This window comes from Thalassophryne amazonica, chromosome 1, assembly GCF_902500255.1.
Source record: "Thalassophryne amazonica chromosome 1, fThaAma1.1, whole genome shotgun sequence".
Classification (NCBI taxonomy): domain Eukaryota; kingdom Metazoa; phylum Chordata; class Actinopteri; order Batrachoidiformes; family Batrachoididae; genus Thalassophryne; species Thalassophryne amazonica.
The window spans coordinates 99,372,103-99,393,973 of record NC_047103.1 but is presented as its reverse complement, the minus strand read 5'-3'; positions in this window follow the sequence as shown (position 1 = coordinate 99,393,973).

The following is a 21,871-nucleotide window of genomic DNA, read 5'->3' as shown; positions in this document are numbered from 1 at the left end:
ACTCGACTGGTAAGCACTGAAAGCCGAGATAGACTCGCAGCGCGGCGCACCGCTCGTCCTTAAAGGGGTCCTTAAAGCTGTAGTTAAAGTCCTTATTCTCTGTGAAGCCCGTAAAATTTTCACTGAAAGCCAAATAAATTTTTCGAATGGTTTCCAGGTGCCAGTCTCTAACAGCTTCTGAAAAAATTCTGATGGAAAAAAAAGTCCTTTTCATTCCGCCATTTCCAGACAATGAAAATCCGACGAGGGGGCGGGACCACTCCTTCCACAAGGCGTGCTCACAGGCGAATGATGTCACCGACAGGCGTGGAAAAACTCACGCATGCGCACGAGTGTTCAAGCATGTCTGATGTAAAAACATATGAATGAAATCCATATAGTTTTTAAAAAAATAAAAAGGACCGTTAATGTATGGACAGCCCACGTATATTCACTATATATTATTAATGTATCCGTAATTCATACTGGGACATTTGTCATTTTTGGCTGTTTTTGTTGCGGATGACAACGAATGCCCGTACTTTGTGTACTCAATTCATGCGCAATTAATCCTCTCGGATGTGGGACTGGGCCCTTAGTAGTTGAGAGTGTATAGGAGGCAAAATTTAATTATCGGTTATCTGTAGTTTCCAATAAGTTTTTAAACAGTTTAGTGAGGAAAAAATAACTTTTCAGTTAGCTGATTACTAGTTATTGAAGCTAACATTTTGGTTCGCTGTGCCCACCACTGGGTCAAAATACAGTCACCTAACCTGCATATCTTTGGAAGTGGGAGGGAACCCATTCAGCATGGGAAGAACATGCAAACTCCACACAGAAAGGACCCGTGGACTCATGTACAAAGGTTACATACACAGAAAAATGCCTATGCCCTTCTCCACACTAATGTCCAGATGTATCAAAAGTGAAATGACCCATGCCATTTTCATGGCTAGCGTACACTCATTTCTACAGCTATTGTTCCTCTGGTGACACTTACAGGTGACGTTGGGAAACTGTTAATTTTAACATCCACCTATTTTCGGCTTGTGCACAAAAGTTGGACCTACCCAAGTGCAAAAGGTCATAAAAATAACATCTTACACCTCACAGGATTGCAATATGCCTCATTGTAAAGTACGGTTCATCTAGTTTCTTGTGATATCCATCTTAACACTTTAACTATTACACAAATCAAACAATGGCAGCTTAAATTTGACAAAGTGTTATGTTTTTTCTCTCGAAAATAAAAAAAACTATGTATTCATGTCATTGGTTGAGTTTACATTATACTATGCATTTGAAATTCACAACACTTGCTATTCATGATGTTAACAAGTGTGACAAGTTTTATGTCTTTGGGACAAAGTATGTTGATACTGTAGGTGTTTTAATATGAAATGGCTCCATTCGGCACAAGTGTGCCAAATCTTGCCAAATGTTCCAACTTTGGTACATGCGTTTTACCACTCATTTCATCATTAAAAAAAGGGTTTTTAACATTCAGATAGCTATAAAAATAATCAAGACAATTTTTTTTTTCAGACTGGTTTTCAGTCCGATCGCTGTGCGCTCACCGATAACAGTCTGTATCACCCACTACGCATGCTATTTACATGTCTACAGAGTGAAGAACCCCAAGACCTGCCTATCGATGGAAACCTCTGCTTATTGGCTATAGGCTGGTGTCAATCATTTTGATGTAGACCGTAATATGAGGTGATGTCACATGAGAAAACAAGGAGAGAGCATGCGCATTGCCGTTCAGCGACAGGAGTGTTTGTTTTACTCAAAGGGGTGGAGAAGTCTCTTTTCATGTAGACTTAAGAGGATTGCGGTGGCTTGGAGATAATAATCTAACGAACACGCACATACCAAGAAGATGGTGGCCATGTATGGACAAGAGCCTCTTTTTCATTCCAGAAAGTACATAAAGACTTTTTTTTAGATTTTTTTTAATGGAAGAAAAACATGTTTTGAAGGATTATACAGTAGTGTTCAGAATAATAGTAGTGCTATGTGACTAAAAAGATTAATCCAGGTTTTGAGTATATTTCTTAGTTATATGGGAAAAAAGGTACCAGTAGATTCAGTGGATTCTCACAAATCCAACAAGACCAAGCATTCATGATATGCACACTCTTAAGGCTATGAAATTGGACTATTAGTAAAAAAAAAAAAGTAGAAAAGGGGGTGTTCACAATAATAGTAGCATCTGCTGTTGATGCTACAAAATCAAAACTATTATGTTCAAACTGCTTTTTTAGCAATCCTGTGGATCACTAAACTAGTATTTAGTTATATAACCACAGTTTTTCATTATTTCTTCACATCTGCGAGGCCACCATGGAATACCATTGCCTGAGCAGAACATCCCCCACATCAGAGGAACCAGATACCAGACCTGTAAACTTCAACCCACCTTTGGAAACCATGTGGGTTTTGCAGCATGTGATTTCAACCATGTAAAGATGCAAGGATAGAATTCACTTATTCATAAATGCATTTATTGCTTGACTGATCTTACTAAGGACATTCATCATTTGATCCAGATGAATGCTCATGCCACTGATTGCTCTCACAATTTCCTCTTGTGATTCCAGCACAGCTCGGGTGAGGACACGGCCAGTTGGGTGGGCATCGGCAGCTGACGTGGAGACATTGGGGCCGGTGGAGACCCTCATTGTTTATTTAGAAACAAAAAAGTAATTAAACATGAGTAAAGTGTTTAATGTCCTGGAACCTTTACACATGAGCGATGTGTATTGTGAACAGCCTATTGTATGACCATGAATGAACAGATTTATTACACAACAAATAATGCAAATGCGCAACCACATTTTGAAAAACTGTTAGGAAGCTTGTAGCATGGAGACCCGGCCCAGGTTGCGGTGGAAACGGAGCTGCAGCCCCACGGAACCATAACCAGATGGTTATGAAGAGTGGAATGAGTCTGAGGTGTGGAAACCTGGGACAGGTAAGACAGAGAAGCTGTCAAGGGGGAGGTAATGGTCTAGTGGTTAAGGTGTTGGGCTTGAGACCAGAAGATTCTCGGTTCAAATCCCCGCCTGACTGGAAAATCACTAAGGGTCCTTGTGAATGTGAAAAGCGTTATATAAATGCAGTCCATTTACCATTTTACCAAGATGCAGATTCGCTGCGGAGGAGGTACAGACATAGGTGAGTGGCATGCAGTTGCATATGAGCAATAATGAGCACAAGAACGCTCACCATTTAACCCCCTGGAGTCTTGGCTATTTTTGGGTGTTTTTGACTACTTTTGGGCTTACCTTCATAATTTACCTTAAAAATCTGTTTACCTGGCCTCTTTGGTGTAATTATTTTCAGCACAACCTCACCTGTGTGACTTTGGAGTTTTTCTTTCATTCTAAGATACTGCATTACAACAGTGACCCTAAATTCACTGGAAAACTTAAAATTCGAATCACAAAAAATGTTTGTTTTTTTTTTTTTTACTGTGAAAACCATAACTTAGAATGTAAATAAAAATTGTAAACTTCAAAAATATGTGTAAAAATGTAGCATAAACAAAGTTAAATACAATAATTAACATTAAAATGCAGGAACTGCTTTTTTTGTGGCTATTTACATGCAATAAGATGTCACACAAATTTTATTTGTGCCACTCAGAAAAACAGTTCCTGTTCAATGTACATCAGAAGCTCCAAGAATTTGTACAGATATTCATTCCACCTCAATATCCATGTGTATTTTCCCCTAATTCCTTCTTTTTTGTAATACTTTTATTAGTATTGGTACAGACTGCCCTGACTGTGTTAGTGGCCAATAAATAAATAAATAGAAAAAGGTGTTTTGGATTTTTTTTGGGGGGGAGGGGTCTCTAACCGAACTCCTGTATTCTCTGCCCCTGGAGCCTGTTCACTGGTGGGGCAGTGTGTGTCTCCACCCTACTCTGCTCCAGGACTCAGCGCTGGAGCAGAGTCCTGGAGACGATGGAAGAGAAGTGCGTGGTCTGATCCACTGTGTCAATCTGTGCACACAGATCAGTAAATACACCTACTGGTTCGTGCAGACCAAAACAATAAATTCCAGTTCATCATGACGCACTCCACACTTCGATCGTCTTCATGTCATTCTTCAAAAAAATAGAGACTTGACGCGCTGTTCCAGACACCTGCTTATTTTGACGCATGAACTAAAAAAAAAAAAAAAAAAAAACAATTACACCACACTAACTACACATGCTAAAACACTCCACCACACACTGAAACACATTCTAGCAGGGCAAATAACACACAACTTTCAAAACTGATCACTTACTCCTTTTGGCTCCGCATGAAACCACAATTTCTCTTCTCTCAGCAACCACATTTTGTGGATTGGGGATCATTGTTTATTTGGTAATATATTTTACACCAGTGATAAAGAAAAATTTGTGTTTTTTATTTGTTTGCTGTGGCAGACAGAAAGACATGGAAGAAAAGGCTTGTTCACAAAACACACACACACACACAGACCCACCCAGGTCTGTGTGTTGTCATCAAACCCATGTGAAGTTGGTGAATGGGATTGGTTAGTTACTGAGGTTTCCACCAATGGTAACACCCCTTTCTTCTGCTGCAGTTGAGGGAGTCCTGTTTCTTCCCAGCCTTCTTGCTCTTTCAGCTGAAAGGAGGAAATGAGTCGTTATGCTGCAGCTGTCTGAAAAAATTGCAGCGAATATGAGAATATCATCCCAAAAACTCATGTAAATTATTAATCATAATTCAAGTTACACTCTGCCTATTAAAATTTTTTAAAAAGTGCTGTGGAGGTTGAAGTCTCCACATTCAACACACATTCAAACAGACACTCAGGGTGGAGCCAATTGTGTGCTTAATTAGGTCATGTGACTTTTGACACACTGGCACGTCGTTTGACTTCAGAGGGTTAAGTTACAGCATATAGTGAGAGAACTCTGGGAAAAAATAACGCACAAAAGCACAAGCCAACTAAGAGCTCAAAACAGCATAATGATGCACAAAAACTCTTCATTTAAAATTCTTTACAAATCAAGAGGTTCATGCTTGGCTGTGCTTGGCTTGACTCTAGCTCACATTGCTGTGTTAGTACTCCTTAATTTTTCTTCAATTCACCTCTATTTTGGTTTGTATGGTATTTAAAGTTACTTGGTGAACTTGTTTCATAATGTACGCAGTGCATTTGACAAGACAGAGCTGTTGTTTCAGTCACTGCCTCCACTCAGGCTGTTTTTTTTTATTTTTTATCATTTTTTTTTTTATTTTTTTTACTGTTTGTTTGTTCTTAGTTTGGTTGGGTGATATAAAGTCAGTTGGAAAACTTTGCACCTATTGAATGTGGTGCTTTTGAGAAGAATACAGTGAACAAGGCTGACATATTATTTCCCTGTTTGCCATCACTGGATGTTTGATGAATCACCAAGTTCACACAGATCATTAAAAAATAAACAGTCTTAGAACAACCCCTTTTTCTCCCTCTTACTCAGTCACACACATGCACACAGACACACACCCACAGGCACCTTAATCAAAATGCCAAGACGTTAGGTAGTAAAAAAAAAGAAATAATTGGAAAAAACAGTTTGATCATAAAATAAATAAATAAATAATAATAATAATAATAAAGAAAGTTGTGTTGAGAATTTCCTACGACATTGAATGCCAATTGTGAGGCTGTTCTGTTATTCATTCATACCCTTAAGAATATTCACGTTCTTAATGAACTTATTTTGTAAATGACAGTTTTTGGTGAACCAGTCAATGTTGAAAGCACCCATAAGGTATGTATCCTGACCCACAGCAATATAGGTGTCCAACATTTCACAGACTGTCTAAATATTCACAATTAGCATTTGGTGGTCGGTAACAGCAACCTAGCAAAATCGGCTTACGGTGAGGTAAATAAACTTGCAACAAAAGCCACCAAATCTGTTTCTATCATTTCTCTAAATATTGTAGCCATCAATATATAGCTCAGTGTCATCAAAATAAGACTCCACATGAGTTTCTGAAATAGCAAGTATGTGTAGTTTGTATTTACTCAGCAGATTAGTGACCTAGTCGATTTTGTTCCTCAGACTGTTTATGTTAATATGCGCAATTCTGAGCCCCCTCTTTGGTAATCCATGTTGTGATGTGATTGTGACAGTCATATGAAAATAAAAAAAAACAAAGTAAAAAAAGGCTTTTATGACATCATAACCTTAAAGTTCTGAGATTACTTTGGAGTGCTGGAACGAGGATGGAAGATAAGCTTATCACCTCTTTCGTGTGCAGCTTTCAGTTTTAGCATTAGTTCTTTTCTTTTTAAGTGTACAGCGCAGTGGTGGGCACAGATAACCAAAAAATTAACTTTGATAACAGATAATCAGATAACTGAAAAGTTATCTTTGATAAAGATAAACCACCCAAAAATGTATCGGAAGTTAGAGATAATCGATAAATTCCAGTATTGTCTCTGGTACATTTGCAGTTACTAAGAAGCTAAAATTGACTTAACACGATCGCTTCTGAAAGCATCAAAAGTGACAAAGACCCAAAGAATGAGCCAGTATTTCTATATTTGACCATGCTGCTCCCTGTAGGAAGCTGCTCAGACAAATCCTGAGAGCACTCACAAAATCAGCTCTCTACTTATCTTAGGGACCTCGTAGTACCATATCACCCCAATAGAGCGCTTCGCTCTCAGACTGCAGGCTTACTTGTAGTTCCTAGGGTTTGTAAGAGTAGAATGGGAGGCAGAGCCTTCAGCTTTCAGGCTCCTCTCCTGTGGAACCAGCTCCCAATTCGGATCAGGGCGACAGACACCCTCTCTACTTTTAACATTAGGCTTAAAACTTTCCTTTTTGCTAAAGCTTATAGTTAGGGCTGGATCAGGTGACCCTGAACCATCCCTTAGTTATGCTGCTATAGACTTAGACTGCTGGGGGGTTCCCATGATGCACTGAGTGTTTCTTTCTCTTTTTGCTCTGTATGCACCACTCTGCATTTAATCATTAGTGATTGATCTCTGCTCCCCTCCACAGCATGTCTTTTTCCTGGTTCTCTCCCTCAGCCCCAACCAGTCCCAGCAGAAGACTGCCCCTCCCTGAGCCTGGTTCTGTTGGAGATTTCTTCCTGTTAAAAGGGAGTTTTTCCTTCCCACTGTCGCCAAGTGCTTGCTCACAGGGGGTCGTTTTGACCGTTGGGGTTTTTACGTAATTATTGTATGGCCTTGCCTTATAATATAAAGCGCCTTGGGGCAACTGTTTGTTGTGATTTGGCGCTATATAAATAAGATAGATAGATTGATTGATACTGATCATAATGCTCCGGTCAGGTGGAGGTCTTCAAAAATAAAGTCATACTAAGTTATGGTTTTGTGAAAATACTGATAGAATAACTCCATTAATGTCAATTCTGTCATTTGTACAAAGTTCAAATATAACATATATCTTTTAATGTTGAATAATGCACTAATTCTGAGGTTTTGTTACAACCAGTTTTCCTTTGCCTACAGAGGATAGAGTGGTTTTTTGAAAACAGCTCTCTTCTGTTACCTATTAGGAAACTTTTAACAGGTAGGTCTCAACTGCTTTTAAGTTTAAAAAAAAAAAGGTTTTTCACTGTTCAGCTTGGTTTACTACGTTATCAGTGTAAAAGTTATCGGACGGCAATTCATCGGAAGATAATTAGTCCGATGATGGTTTTTAAAAAGTTATCTATAAAGATAATCCGATAATGAAAACATTATCTTCGATAATTATCTGTTATCGGATTATCGGAAGTGTGCCCACCACTGGTACAGCATCAGTATAATCTTCATTAATAAATATATAAATATCTTTGTATTGTGGAGGCAAAATGTCAAACTTTGGACCAAGCGGTCGGTCTGTCGTGGAAGGGTCAAGAGGTTGACTCTTTGTCAAGATCAACAGGTTTATTATACAAAGCGCTTTGGACACACCAACGACCAGCATACAGTAAGTGTCTGAGCATGTGTATGTGTGTGTGTAAATCAGCTCTTAGAGTGCACCCTTATGTATACATGTCAGGATGGTGTTTGTGCACAAGTTCTCATGAGCTCATCTCCTCAAACTGATACTGGTAGCTATCTGAAAATGACTTCATCTGAACAAGATGTTTTTGTCTCAAGGCTGGAGTTAGGCGCGATCAGAACAGTGAATCAGAACAGCCTCTGTTTCCCTTTGAGTCAGACAGAAACATGTGGCTATCAGTTGTTTTGCGCAAACTGCATGAACAGTCTCTGGATTAAGCAAGGACATTTCATAGTGCATTCCCACAGTGATGAACACAATATGAAATAATAATATAATATGAAATAAACATGGCGTCACATGGAGACAATTATTTTGCTTTCACAGTACCTTGAGAATCTTTGCATGCTGTAAAACTGCAGCTTTGTCCTTGAATTGCAGGAACTTGACAATAGATGCATTCATTGTTTTGCTCACTTACGCAATATTGAGACATTCTCAGCGCAAAACTGCAGAGTTTCAAAAATATATAAGTCGCTATTCATACTTCCACCCAGTAGATGGCAGTGTTGTTGGCTATAGTGTGTGCTCTACAACACTTAATTTCTTGCAGTGAAATCCTGGTCGAAGGAGAACACCAGCAGCAGCTCCCATCATCTGTAAGTCCAAATAATTTTCCTTGCCATACATTCAGATAAACATAGTATATCTAGCATGAAAATAAGCCAGTGAACAGTTTACAGTGCAAGACCAGGGGCCTCATGTACAGAGTGTGCTTATGCACAAAAACCTGGTGTTCGCCCGTCTCCACGTCCATGTGCAAATGCATCAAAAGTGACATGAGTGTGGAAATGTGCGGTGCATCACGCAAACATCCTGGCTGGCATACGCACGTTTCTACAGCTATTGTTCCACTGTGGACATGTAAAGGTGATGCTGGGAACCGTTAATGAGAACAAGAAGTCATCAGAGTGATGTGCACATCAGAAACACAGTGATGAGCAATTAATGCACCCACGTATTTGCAATTATATGGATGGATATAAAAGCATGTGCAAAGTGATGCATAAAATGGCACTAACAGTGGCTGTGTGAGCATTGTTAAAGCGCCTTGCAAATGGTGCAATCCGACGTGAGCATGTACTCAGGAAATGCAAGGATTTACTTGCAAATGAGGATAATTGGCTCATAAACTGATTTGGATTACCAAGGCTAATGTTACTAGAGTTGTGCGCAGAACTACGGTTGGCCCAGAGTGCAATACGGTGAGGACCAAGGGGTTTTCTGTGCCCACACAGGTGCTGACCATGCTGGGCTTCCTGGCATCAGTGGCATTCCAGTGTGAGCTGGCTGATCAGTCAGGCGTGTGACAGTCAACCTTGCACTGAGCCACCAGCTGTGTGGAAAGCAATCATCCAAATCTCATCTAGGTACATTCCAACATTACATCACATTTTGCAGCAAGAGCCGGTGTCGCAGACTAAATGATCCCCCCTAAAAATTGGTCCGACTGCCTTCACTGCACATGCGTCATTTGCGACCACAGCAGCTCATCTGGGACGGACTATCTTCACCCAAAGCGATCAAATGGATTAACCATCAGATGACAAGATAAAACCTCCTAAATCATTTTAAAGTCAGGTTTAAGCAGAAACAAGGCAGTTTTAATTAGAAATGAGGCAATAATCTGTGACACTTTAATATGACAGAGGCGCACTGAATGCAGCAGCTAGCAGCTCGTGCTGCTGTGGCGCTCTGATCACTTCCTCTGTCTTTTATGATGAAACAATGCTGAATTTATGTAGAAATGATTGTTGTACAAAAGCTTTAGATATCTTTTGGACTTCAGCAGCAGTGTAACACCAAAATGTAAGTCTCTTTTTCTGTTGTTTATAAATTAATAAAATATCAAATGACAAAGATCTATTTTAGCCGTGATATAAAACAAATCATGAATGTTTTTACATTCTTTCAATAGAATGAATATTTCATGAGGTGAAATGTATTTACATGTCACAATTTGGACTTCAGCAGCAATGGAACACCAAAATGTAAGTGCCTTTTCTGTTGTTTATAGCTAGAACATACCATTCAACTCGGCTTTGCCTCATTGAATGGTATGTTCTAGCTTTCACCTCATGAAATATTCATACCACTGAACTCATAAACATTCATTATTTGTATAATATTTAACGTTGATAATTATGTCATGGGTTTTTTTTCTCTTTGTATATATCATCTTTTATGAATGTGGCTTTCTTCTTATTTTAATACATGAAAAAAAAAACAGATGACAGAAAGCGTTTTATTTTCAAGCTTATTTCACCTTCAGATGAGAGAGGTCTAATTTTTTTTTACAAACCTGGTCTGTTTGGTGTAGTTACATTGCAATAAGATGGATTTTTTTTGGAGAGGACTGACGACAAATGTAGGCTGATTTTGTGTTGGGATGAACCACAGCCAGGTGTGACTTATTTATCCCTTGAGGTTCGAGTTGACTATGAAAAAAACAAAAAACAAAAAAACAAAAACTGAGAAGTTTAAGTAAAGTCTAATGTTTTTCATTTTTCCCCCTCAGAAATGACGATTTGTGCAGTAAAAGTATGTGTGAATCGGGACTACAAGCTGAACACCTGGAAATCAAATGCATGTGATCCTCATCCAGGAACAAATAAGGGATGTGGAAGCTGTGTTTGCCTGCTTCCCTTTTATGTGACTGAAAGACACATTCATTAAAAATTGCCTTTTCTGACAAAGTTTTGTCTTTTTGGTACATTTCATACTTACTGGGCATACTGAATGTGATAGGTAGTGGTTTCCAGTGCAAGATATATTTTGGGGCCCCTTTTCAATGCAACTCTTGAGTTAATGCTTTCTTATTAGCACTGGACACAAAGTCAAAAACATTTAATTCTCAGAAGCTTTTTTTTTTTTATGGTGAAGGGTGGGGGGATCTGCATGAAGATTTAGCAGATGAGTAGTCATCCGAATACTGTCACTGTAATGTGTAATGTACATATTATTGGAATTGAAAATTATAGTTGTACATGAGCATTTATAATATAGTTCTTAATCATTTTGCTGGCAAGCAAAGCAAGTGCAGCAGCCACTGACACCCAAACTTTGTGTGGAAGGTTGTGTATGCTCATAGAAGGGGTGCAGTCTGCTTTTAAAAAGCAGGAAACAGAATCGAGATGGATGGTAATACACGTCCTTCAACCACAATGAATCATAGTATGAGTAGGCTTTAGGGATGAGCGAGTACACCAGTATCTGTATCTGTTCAACCATCTAAATTATCTGTACTCTGAGTGCGAAACTGGAAGTGGGCATGGTTTAACTGGAAATGGGTGGGGCTTACATCTGTACATTATTTCCAGTCTGAAATTGATATGTATTGATCAGACGTTATTGTTTATTTGAAAACTATTTACAAAACAGACTCAAAATTGAGATTCAAATCAATGATTTTGATCACAAAAGTAAGAGAACTATTCAATTTCAATTCAATTTTTTTTTTATATAGCGCCAAATCACAACAAACAGTTGCCCCAAGGCGCTTTATATTGTAAGGCAAGGCCATACAATAATGATGTAAAACCCCAACGGTCAAAACGACCCCCTGTGAGCAAGCACTTGGCTACAGTGGGAAGGAAAAACTCCCTTTTAACAGGAAGAAACCTCCAGCAGAACCAGGCTCAGGGAGGGGCAGTCTTCTGCTGGGACTGGTTGGGGCTGAGGGAGAGAACCAGGAAAAAGACATGCTGTGGAGGGGAGCAGAGATCGATCACTAATGATTAAATGCAGAGTGGTGCATACAGAGCAAAAAGAGAAAGAAACAGTGCATCATGGGAACCCCCCAGCAGTCTACGTCTATAGCAGCATAACTAAGGGATGGTTCAGGGTCACCTGATCCAGCCCTAACTATAAGCTTTAGCAAAAAGGAAAGTTTTAAGCCTAATCTTAAAAGTAGAGAGGGTGTCTGTCTCCCTGATCTGAATTGGGAGCTGGTTCCACAGGAGAGGAGCCTGAAAGCTGAAGGCTCTGCCTCCCATTCTACTCTTACAAACCCTAGGAACTACAAGTAAGCCTGCAGTCTGAGAGCGAAGCGCTCTATTGGGGTGATATGGTACTACGAGGTCCCTAAGATAAGATGGGACCTGATTATTCAAAACCTTATAAGTAAGAAGAAGAATTTTAAATTCTATTCTAGAATTAACAGGAAGCCAATGAAGAGAGGCCAATATGGGTGAGATATGCTCTCTCCTTCTAGTCCCCGTCAGCACTCTAGCTGCAGCATTTTGAATTAACTGAAGGCTTTTTAGGGAACTTTTAGGACAACCTGATAATAATGAATTACAATAGTCCAGCCTAGAGGAAATAAATGCATGAATTAGTTTTTCAGCATCACTCTGAGACAAGACCTTTCTGATTTTAGAGATATTGCGTAAATGCAAAAAAGCAGTCCTACATATTTGTTTAATATGCGCTTTGAATGACATATCCTGATCAAAAATGACTCCAAGATTTCTCACAGTATTACTAGAGGTCAGGGTAATGCCATCCACAGTAAGGATCTGGTTAGACACCATGTTTCTAAGATTTGTGGGGCCAAGTACAATAACTTCAGTTTTATCTGAGTTTAAAAGCAGGAAATTAGAGGTCATCCATGTCTTTATGTCTGTAAGACAATCCTGCAGTTTAGCTAATTGGTGTGTGTCGTCTGGCTTCATGGATAGATAAAGCTGGGTATCATCTGCGTAACAATGAACATTTAAGCAATACCGTCTAATAATACTGCCTAAGGGAAGCATATATAAAGTGAATAAAATTGGTCCTAGCACAGAACCTTGTGGAACTCCATAATTAACTTTAGTCTGTGAAGAAGATTCCCCATTTACATGAACAAATTGTAATCTATTAGACAAATATGATTCAAACCACCGCAGCGCAGTGCCTTTAATACCTATGGCATGCTCTAATCTCTGTAATAAAATTTTATGGTCAACAGTATCAAAAGCAGCACTGAGGTCTAACAGAACAAGCACAGAGATGAGTCCACTGTCCGAGGCCATAAGAAGATCATTTGTAACCTTCACTAATGCTGTTTCTGTACTATGATGAATTCTAAAACCTGACTGAAACTCTTCAAATAGACCATTCCTCTGCAGATGATCAGTTAGCTGTTTTACAACTACCCTTTCAAGAATTTTTGAGAGAAAAGGAAGGTTGGAGATTGGCCTATAATTAGCTAAGATAGCTGGGTCAAGTGATGGCTTTTTAAGTAATGGTTTAATTACTGCCACCTTAAAAGCCTGTGGTACATAGCCAACTAACAAAGATAGATTGATCATATTTAAGATCGAAGCATTAAATAATGGTAGGGCTTCCTTGAGCAGCCTGGTAGGAATGGGGTCTAATAAACATGTTGATGGTTTGGATGAAGTAACTAATGAAAATAACTCAGACAGAACAATCGGAGAGAAAGAGTCTAACCAAATACCGGCATCACTGAAAGCAGCCAAAGATAACGATACGTCTTTGGGATGGTTATGAGTAATTTTTTCTCTAATAGTTAAAATTTTGTTAGCAAAGAAAGTCATGAACTCATTACTAGTTAAAGTTAATGGAATACTCAGCTCAATAGAGCTCTGACTCTTTGTCAGCCTGGCTACAGTGCTGAAAAGAAACCTGGGGTTGTTCTTATTTTCTTCAATTAGTGATGAGTAGAAAGATGTCCTAGCTTTACGGAGGGCTTTTTTATAGAGCAACAGACTCTTTTTCCAGGCTAAGTGAAGATCTTCTAAATTAGTGAGACGCCATTTCCTCTCCAACTTACGGGTTATCTGCTTTAAGCTACGAGTTTGAGAGTTATACCATGGAGTCAGACACTTCTGATTTAAAGCTCTCTTTTTCAGAGGAGCTACAGCATCCAAAGCTGTCTTCAATGAGGATGTAAAACTATTGACGAGATACTCTATCTCCCTTACAGAGTTTAGGTAGCTACTCTGCACTGTGTTGTTATATGGCATTAGAGAACATAAAGAAGGAATCATATCCTTAAACCTAGTTACAGCGCTTTCAGAAAGACTTCTAGTGTAATGAAACTTATTCCCTACTGCTGGGTAGTCCATCAGAGTAAATGTAAATGTTATTAAAAAATGATCAGACAGAATGGAGTTTTCAGGGAATACTGTTAAGTCTTCTATTTCCATACCATAAGTCAGAACAAGATCTAAGATATGATTAAAGTGGTGGGTGGACTCATTTACTTTTTGAGCAAAGCCAATAGAGTCTAATAATAGATTAAATGCAGTGTTGAGGCTGTCATTCTCAGCATCTGTGTGGATGTTAAAATCGCCCACTATAATTATCTTATCTGAGCTAAGCACTAAGTCAGACAAAAGGTCTGAAAATTCACAGAGAAACTCACAGTAACGACCAGGTGGACGATAGATAATAACAAATAAAACTGGTTTTTGGGACTTCCAATTTGGATGGACAAGACTAAGAGACAAGCTTTCAAATGAATTAAAGCTCTGTCTGGGTTTTTGATTAATTAATAAGCTCAGAAAAAGTTTTTTTATGAACTCAGAACATGAATATTCTTAAGTGTATGAATGAATATTTACAGAACAGCCTCAGAATTGACCAGTGCTGGGCACAGATAACCAAAAAATTAACTTCAATAACAGATAATCAGATAACTGAAAAGTTATCTTTCACAAAGATAAAACAATAAGCCACCCAAAAGTGTATCGGAAGTTACAGATAACTGATAAATTCCAATATTGTTTCTAGTACATTTGCAACTACTAATAAACTGAATTTGAACACTGCGGTCAGGCGGAGGTCTTGGGAAATAAAGTCATGCTGACTTATGGTTCTGATTTATAAATAACATTAATACCAATAGAATAACTCCATTAATGTCAATTCTGTCATTTGTACAAAGTTAAAATATAACATATACCTTTTAATGTTGAATAATGCACTAATTCTGAGGTTTTGTAACAAACACAGACAGATCGCAAAGGATTCTGGGTAAAATGTGCCTCTGCTAAACACTGATTGGTTCAGTCATTCATTATGTAAACCAACACATTAATGTGACGTGTGTTGGTGTTTACAGATAAATGTGCTTTTGTAAAATATAAAATTTTTTATTTGTAAAAACAGGCATTTTTACGTAGCCCTGGAAGTGTCATCGCAAAATGTTTTGCATGTGGAGAGAATGTGCGCTCATTTTATTATATTGTGTCGTGCGCACATTTTATGATATTGTAAACACGTTTTATTGTGCACACGTTTTATTATATTGTAAAACGTGCACTCAATATTGTCTCGACACATAAATGTTGGCTTTACACTGTGCGAGTTTTGGCCCTTTTTCAGATGATTTTTCATTCTTGCTCGAATTTTTTGGACCGCGTTTCAGGTTAATCGTGCATCCTGCATCGTGTAGTGTACATGGAGTAACAAGCTGCATTTAACAGCTCACGACCACCTCCTGATTGCCGATCGTATGGTCGAATGAAAATCAAACTTGTTTGATATTAATCTGGTCGGCCGTTGTGAGGGTATCCTGCTGCTGAAGCGCTACAATCAATCAATTCAATCAATTTTTTTTTATATAGCGCCAAATCACAACAAACAGTTGCCCCAAGGCGCTTTATATTGTAAGGCAAGGCCATACAATAATTATGTAAAACCCCAACGGTCAAAACGACCCCCTGTGAGCAAGCACTTGGCTACAGTGGGAAGGAAAAACTCCCTTTTAACAGGAAGAAACCTCCAGCAGAACCAGGCTCAGGGAGGGGCAGTCTTCTGCTGGGACTGGTTGGGCGTCCCAGCAGAAGACGCCCAACCAGTCCCAGCTTGCACTCTGCCTGTGCAAACACCACAGAGCTGTCTTGTAATGTTTATTGTTGTTGTTTTGTTTTTAAACTTTGGTGTCTCCCATTGAGAGTTTTTGTAAATTAAGTTTGAAAAAAAAGCTTACGTTTTGCTTCTGGAAACATGAGTCTGACCTGTGGTTTTTGAATGTACAATGTGAGTGAGAACATAAATCGTGTGCTCTGAACTTTTACACCATGCGGTTCTGTGGTACAGTTTGAACTGAAACCGAGTACAGTGATTAATAATATGCAGTGTCTGCCCAGCTTCAGGACGAATACTGCCATGAACTGCCATGAACACTACTGGCCAGTAGATGGCAGTAGAGACTGTGAAAACATGCCAAAAAAATTCCATATAATCCATGTCTGCTACATTTAAGATGCGTGGAATTTAACAAACTCAAATACAATAACAACGTCGAGAAACCCAGAGAATATATTCACGAGAGTTTTAGGCACTAGAGTTTAATGCTGTTGTCCGTGGAGCCTGAACAGAGTGTCTGAAATGCATTTATCCTATCGTGAACGTACTGAGATTACCCTATCCTGCCCATAATGCACTGCTGGGCACAGCATGTGCTCACTAAAACCTTAAAAATTAGCGCATTACTTTAACACTAAAACATATATCTTATATTTTCACTTTCTAAAACTGTGAATATAAAGATGTGACAGTAATTTTAAATAACTTGTCCGAAATTTGTTTGGTTAAAATTTGAACCATAAGTTAAAAATGTATGCCTCTGGATGATTTGGGTGATATTGCCAGTGTAGCAGTAAGGGGTTTGTTTTTCTTTCTTTCTTTCTTTCTTTCTTTCTTTCTTTCTTTCTTTCTTTCTTTCTTTCTTTCTTTCTTTCTTTCTTTCTTTCTTTCTTTCTTTCTTTCTTTCTTTCTTTGTAGAGGATAGAGCAGTTTCTCGTAGAAGCAGCTCTCTTCTGTTTGTGGAGGGTAGAACTATACATCTGCTAGAAAGCTTTTAAGATAGGTGCTCAATGATTTTAAAAATGTTTGTCGCTGTTCAGCTTTGTTTACTACATTATCCGTCTAAAAGTTTTCAGACAAAAATTTATCGGAAGATAATTAATCCGATAATGTTTTTTAAAGTTATCTAAAAAGATAATGCAATAATGAAAACATTATCTTCCATAATTATCTGTTATCGGATTATCGGAAGTCTGCCCACCACTGGAATTGACATTCAATGTTTTTGATCATAATATTAAAGGAACTATTTACACAACAAGTTTTTTCTTTTTTTTATCAACTCAGAACATGAATATTCTAAAGGGTATGAATGAGTAATAGAACAGCCTCAGAATTGACATTCAATGTAGTAGGAAATTATGAACTAAGTATGCATGAACTTGAGAGTTGTGATAATCAACACAACTTTCTTTTTTAGTATTATTATTTTTTTAATTTTATGATCAAACTATGATTTTTTTTTTCAATTATTTATTTTTACTACCTAACGTTCTTGGCATTTTGATTAAGGTGTGTGTGCATGTGTGTCTGTGTGCATGTGTGTGTGTGAGACTCAGTGAGAGGGAGAGGTTGTTCTAAGACTATTTTTTAATGATCTGTGTGAACTTGGTGATTCATGCAAACATCCAGTGATGGCAAACAGGGAAATAATGTGTCAGCCTTGTTCACTCTATTCTTCTCAAAAGCATCGCGTTCAGCAGGAGCAAAGTTTTCCAACTGACTTTATATCACCAGCCAGCAAACAAATGGTTAAAAAACAAACAAACAAACAAAAAATGACCAGAGTGGAGTCATTGAGCAACAAAACCACTTTCTTCCGCTCTGTCTTGTCAAATGCACTGCATACATTATGAAACAAGTTCACCAAGTAATGTTACTACCATACAAACCAAAACAGAGGCAAATTAAAGAAAAATTAAGGAGCACAGCAACGTGAGCTGGAGTCAACCCAAGCACAGAGAGAGAGAGAGAGAGAGAGAGAGAGAGAGAGAGAGAAGAGAGAGAGAGAGAGAGAGAGAGAGAGAGAGAGAGAGATCAGATCCTGTCTGTGTGTGTGTGCGAGAAGCTGCAGAGACTTGTCTGTGTTGGGAGGGGCGGGCGCTGTGTGTGACTGGCCAATCACAGAGTGTGAAGACAGTGAGTTAGCCAATCAGGATTTTCCTTCAGCACGAGCACAGATATTTATGAGTTTTATTCGGATCATGCTCGTGCTCATCAAAAATGTTTTATCATCTGAAACGAGTATCCAGCTCAACGCTAGAAGGCTTTAACTTCTTTGTAGTCTGTAAGGAGCCTTGTCTGCAGGTCTCTCTCCCCTCCACTGATGAGCTGTTCTGATATGTTGCAGGACATGCATGTGGCCAGTGATGGATTCCTTTCTCCTCTGCTGAAAAAGATAAAAGTATATGCTATATTAACCTCTTAAATCCTAGAGCCCCCAAATTTGGGGATTTGCCCTGTTTTGGAACATTTGAACACTCATAACTAACCAGTGCTGACACCAACATGCACTTATTATACGAGGGCTGTCAATAAAGTATAGGTCCTTTTTATTTTTTTCAAAAACTATATGGATTTCATTCATATGTTTTTACGTCAGACATGCTTGAACCCTCGTGCGCATGCGTGAGTTTTTCCACGCCTGTCGGTGACGTCATTCGCCTGTGAGCACTCCTTGTGGGAGGAGTCGTCCAGCCCCTCGTCGGAATTCCTTTGTCTGAGAAGTTGCTGAGAGACTGGCGCTTTGTTTGATCAAAATTTTTTCTAAACCTGTAAGGCACATCGAAGTGGACACGGTTCGAAAAATTAAGCTGGTTTTCGGTGAAAATTTTAACGGCTGATGAGAGATTTTGAGGTGATACTGTCGCTTTAAGGACTTCCCACGGAGTGGGACGTCACGCAGCGCTCCCAGGCGCCGTCATCAGCCTGTTTCAAGCTGAAAACCTCCACATTTCAGGCTCTATTGATCCAGGACGTCATGAGAGAACAGAGAAGTTTCAGAAGAAGTCGGTTTCAGCATTTTATCCGGATATTCCACTATTAAAGGAGATTTTTTTTAATGAAAGACGTGCGGACGGGTCCGCGTCGGGATGCAGCCGGCGCAGTGCGGCGGCACAGGAAAAACACCTCCGTGTTGATAACCATTTGTAAAATCCAGGCGGCTTTTGATGGCTTTCAGTGGAGTGAGTATATGAGAAATTGTTTAACAGCTGGACATGTTCCAACTTGTCCTTAAGGCTTCCAACGGAGGTGTTTTTCCTGTGGCGGAGCGTTGCAGCGGCTGCGAGCCGACGCTGCAATCCGTCCGCACGTCTTTCATTAAAAAAATCTCCTTTAACAGTGGACTATCCAGATAAAATGCTGAAACCGACTTCTTCTGAAACTTCTCTGTTCTCTCACGATGTCCTGGATCAATAGAGCCTGAAATGTGGAGGTTTTCAGCTTGAAACAGGCTGACGACGGCGCCTGAGAGCGCTGCGCGACGTCTCGCACCATGGGAAGTCCTTAAAGCGACAGTATCATCTCAAAATCTCTCATCAGCCTTTAAAATTTTCACCGAAAACCAGCTTAATTTTTCGACCCGTGTCCACTTCGATGTGCCTCACAGGTTTAGAAAAAAATTTGATCAAACAAAGCGCCAGTCTCTCAGCAACTTCTCAGACAAAGGAATTCCGACGAGGGGCTGGACGACTCCTCCCACAAGGAGTGCTCACAGGCGAATGACGTCACCGACAGGCGTGGAAAAACTCACGCATGCGCACGAGGGTTCAAGCATGTCTGACGTAAAAACATATGAATGAAATCCATATAGTTTTTGAAAAAAATAAAAAGGACCTGTACTTTATTGACAGACCTCGTACATCAAAATGTCAAGCAAAGTCTCCTCTACAAAAGTATCCACTTCAATCACATATTGTATAATAAAAATGTTATTGTGCTGTTTTGCACCTGTCTTAAAGTAACCCTGAGAATGTATTTGTTATTTAATTTTGTTTTAGCACTCTGGGGTCAGTCTGAACTGGGAGCGAAGAGCTGGATGTACTTGTTATTATTACACTGATAGCACGACTTTGTTTTTTGTAGCCACTAACGACTGGGAGTGAAGCATGCTGGGATCATTCGGAACTGGGAGCGAAGAGCTGCTTTTATTATGTCTTTGTAAGAGAGAGAAAATAACTTTCAGATGCCTGTTGATTAAAGAAATTATGTGCGCCAGGGAGGTTGAGTTGGCCACTCACCCTCCCTTCGCGGACACACTAGAAAAAAGGGAGTAGAACCATGCTTCAACAGAGTCTGCTGCGGGTTAACGTACGAACGCCCAGCCGGTTGACAGGCGCACTCTGCTGAAGGTGTTGGCTCTCCACCTTAAAGGCGTCACGGTAAGAGAAAAATGCGCTGCAACCACTTGTGTTTGATGTAACTGCTTTTGTGGGGAATAAATATACGCCTTTTTATTCTAGCAAAATGCAGTCTGTGTGATCATTTCTGTGTGCCGATCTGACCGAACCTTGTGTTTCAAAACATTTTTGGCGTTGTCGGCAGGATACGGTTACGCTCAGACTACACACAGAAATGTCTTGCTTTAGATTGGGAAAGAGAGATGCGGAGGTGGCATCTCAGCAGGAGTCTTGCTTTAGATTGGGAAAGAGAGATGCGGAGGTGGCATCTCAGCAGGAAGAAGTGGTCCCGGGGTGGGATGGGATCACTTTTAAGGAAATAGGCCAGCTTCTACGGCGACGTGGGGGACGCCCTGGGCCGTGGACTGGAGCGATTCCCACCGCGACTCCGCCAGTTTTATGTGAAATGTTAAAACGGGTGGAGGTTAAAGAGAAAGCTCCGTTGGGAGGTATTCATGAAATGATGTGGATTTGTGCAGAAGCCTGGAAAGAGCGGGTTTTAACTTTAGATACAGTCCGCTCATCAGAATGTGCTAAATCACAAAAGGTGACAAGATTAGAACAACAAGTGAAGCAATTGGAAATTCAAGCCGAAGAAATAGACGGTGTACCAACTTCCTTCTTGGCTGAAAAATGTAAACAAAAAGGATTGAAAGTGACTTGTGTGTCAGGGATGCGCCCTGATATGTTTGAATTGGCCTCATTGTTGAAAGAAATTGTGCAGGGAGAAAAGAAAGGAGTGAAACCTAGTGCCCCTCCCCTACAGGAGGAGGAGGAGGAGGACTCTGATGATGATCAGCTGCAAATAGCTGCAGTCCGGAAAGGAAAGAAAGACAAAAAGAAGGGGAAAAATAAAGAAAGGCGTTCTTGGAGCTTTGACCCTTGCGAGGAAGATTAGGATGATGGTCAAACTCTTGTGGCCCGCCGAGAATTAAAACAATGGTTCACAAGTGATATTAGACCCCATGTGTGATTGGAAATATTTTGGAAAAAATCAGTTCAAGTCACCTCGGCTTTAGTGGACACAGGAGCGGAGGCCTCACTAATTCACGGTAATCCAGAGAAAATGAAGGGACCGGTGGTTCCTTTAACTGGATTAGGTGGACAATTGGTGTATGGAAAAAAATATATCGATACCGCTTAAAATTGGAAATATGCCAATTAAAGTGTACACTGTAATAGTGACTCCAATTAATGAATGGATAATTGGCATGGATATTTTAGCTGGAATGACTTTGCATTTAGAACAGGGTAAATTTCAATTTGGGATAGCAAACATAAGAATGATTCTGGTGGGAAAAGTAAAAATGAAACCTTTTCCCATTCCAGAGGCTACATGTGTGATTAATCAGAAACAATATCGTATTCCTGGAGGACAAGCAGAAATTACTGCAACCATAAAAGACTACTTGGAGGCAGGAGTTTTGAAACCAGTGACAACAAAATGGAATAATCCATTGTGGCCAGTCCGTAAATCGGATGGTACATGGAGAATGACTGTAGACTTTAGAGGTCTAAATAAACATACACCGGCTTTGACTTCAGCTGTACCTGATGCTGTGAGTATAATTGAACGAGTGCAACATCATAGTGGTACGTGGTATGCTGTTATAGATTTGGCCAATGCATTCTT